This window comes from Panthera leo, chromosome A1, assembly GCF_018350215.1.
Source record: "Panthera leo isolate Ple1 chromosome A1, P.leo_Ple1_pat1.1, whole genome shotgun sequence".
Taxonomy (NCBI): Eukaryota; Metazoa; Chordata; class Mammalia; order Carnivora; family Felidae; genus Panthera; species Panthera leo.
In genome coordinates this window covers 195324545-195327491 of record NC_056679.1, presented here as the reverse complement: position 1 = coordinate 195327491, position 2947 = coordinate 195324545, and positions in this window count along the sequence as shown.

Below are 2947 nucleotides of genomic sequence, written 5' to 3'. Positions count from 1 at the left end.
ACTGTGTAGTGTTGGTTTCAGGAGTAGAACCCAGTGATTCATCCTTACATATGACACCAGGTGCTCATCCCTACAAGTGCCCTTTAAAATGCCCATCACCCATTTAGCCCATCCCCCCCCACTCACTTCCCCTCCAACAACCCTGTTTGTTCTCTGTATTTAAGAGTCTCATATGGGTTGCCTTCCTCTCTGCTTTTATCATATTTTTCCTTCCCTTCCCTTATGTTCATCCGTTTACTTTTTTAAAAAATATTTATTTTTGAGAGAGAGGGAGAGAATGCGTGGGTGCGAGAGTGTGGGAGGGGCAGAGAGAGGGAGACAGAGGATCTGAAGTGGGTTCTGCACCAACAGCAGACAGCCCGATGTGGGGCTTGAACTCATGAACAGTGAGATCATAACCTGAGCTGAAGTCGGACACTTAAGCGACCAAGCCACCCAGCCCCTATCTTTGTTATAATTCTTGAAATCAGACAACATTAGCACACCAACTTTGTTCTTCTTAAAAGATATTTTGGCTATTCTAGGTCCTTTACATTTTCAAATGAATTTTAGAATCAGCTGATCAACTTATACACACACAAAAAAAGCCTGCTGACTTTGGTGAGAATTGATATCTTAACCCCAGAGTCCTCTGAGTCATGAACAAGGTGTATTTCTCCACTTATTTAGGTGTTAATTTCTTTTAGCAATATATTAGTCTTTATGAAGATTATATATTATAGTTTTTAACAGGTGTTTCATATCTGCCATGAGAGTTACCCCCAATTACTGCATATTTTTGATGCAATTATAAGTGCAACTTCTGATTGTTTGCAGCTAGTATAGAGAAATACAGTTGGATTTTGTATATTGACCTTGTGTCCTGAAGCTTTGTAAACCAATTAGTAGTAGCATTTTTGCAGATTCCATTGGATTTTCTGCGTTGGTATTATGCCATCTTCATAGAAACAGTTATTTCTTCCTTTCCAATCTGGATGCTGTTTACTTCTTCTTCTTGCCTAATTTCATTGTCTGGATATCTGGCACAATATTGAATAGAAGTCTCTGATCTGCTTCTGATCTTACAGGGAAAGTATTCAGTTTTTTCCGTCAAGTATGACATTAGCTGTAGGTTTTCATAGATGCTTTTTACTGGTTGTGAAATCCCCTTGTATTCCTAGTTGCTGGGAGTTTTAGATTAAGGATAGATGTTGGATTTCACCAAATGCCTTTCTGTGTCCATTGAGATGATCATTTATTTTTTCTTTTCTAGTTTGTTAATAATGGTGAATTACACTGATTTCAAATGTTAAACCAACCCTGGATTTTTTTTGTGTGTGTGGTCTTGGTGTAAGAGATGATTTCTTTTGTTTCCTCCAAGTTTTTATTTTTATTATTTTATTTACATTCTAGTTAGTTAACATATAGTGTAATATTGGTTCAGGAATAGAATTTAGTGATTCATCACTTACACATAACACCCAGCGCTCGTTATATAACAAGATCCCTTCTTAATGCCCACCACCCACTTAGCACATTCCCCACCCACCTCCCTCCATCAACTCTCAGTTTGTTCTCTATCATTAAGAGTCTCTCATGGTTTGCTTCCCTCTCTCTTTTTTTCCCCCTTCCCACATATTCATCTGTTTCCTAAATTCCACATATAAGTGAAATCATATGTCTTTCTCTGACTTATTTCACTTAGCATAATACACTTTAGCTCCATCCATGTTGTTGCAAGTGGCAAGGTTTGAAGGCTGAGTAATATTCTATTATATATATATATATATATATATATATATATATATACACACATGTATATATGTGTATATATATATATAACATTTATAAATGTTTTTATATATCTCACATACTATTTTTAATAAAACAGCTTTTCCCTACTGATCAACCACAAATATATTTGCATATCAATAGGTGAATTTTTGTAATGTTTGGGGGCATCATACCATTTTATTTGGGATAAATCATAATTTAACCTAACGTTGGATGTTTGTTTCCAACTTTTTACTGTTATCAAAATACAAGCTCTCCTTTTGCATAAAGTTTTGCAAACACAAAATATTCTTAGGATAAATTCCCAGGTTTAATGGGTCAGAGGGCTACACATTTGAAGACTTATGTGTCGTAAAATTGCCCTTTAGAAAAGCCATAACAATGTATACCCCCATCTGCAGAGCATAAGATTGTCTATTTTTCAAAACCCTTCCCCAAACTAGGTATTTTTTTTAAGTAGGTCGATAGTCCTTGCACATGATGAAATCCTTCTCCTTCACACAAATCGTTCAGCCTCTTCAGCCTAAATGGCTGTAAGTGGACTTAAGATATCAGAGAAGAAAAAGAAAGGTGATGTCCTTCTACGTAAGGAAGTTACCATAACGACAGATTGCTCAGAAATAAATTTGTATCCCTACCCTACTTCTGGTAGGCACGTATCTCCGGGGCAATAGCATGTCTTGCTGATGGGAAACACCTTGATTTTCACACGTGGTTGAAAGATAAATTAATTTTTTTTCCTCTTTCAGAATGTCAGATCTAGATGAATCCTTAACAACAGATCCGTCTAGTCCTTCATTTCATAGATGGGAAAACGGTGTCAGAGAGAGTGAGTGAGGGAACTTGCCCAAGATACCACTGGAAATTAGTGGCAGGGCCAAATGGTTGGGTAAAATTAGTGCTAAGTTCTGTTTTTGTTCTGTCTGTGACTCTTCCACTTAGAACAACATCCAGCCTGGGTGGCTCAGTTGGTTAAGCATCCAGCTCTTGATCTTGGCCCAGGTAATGATCTCACAGTTTGTGGGATGGAGCCCCGTGTTGGGCTCAGCGCTGACAGCATCAAGCCTGCTTGAGATTCTCTCTCTCTCTCTCTCTCTCTCTCCCCCTCAAAATAAACAAAGTTTAAAAAAAAGAAGAATATTTGAATAGAAAATCCCCCTTCCCCCAATATCCA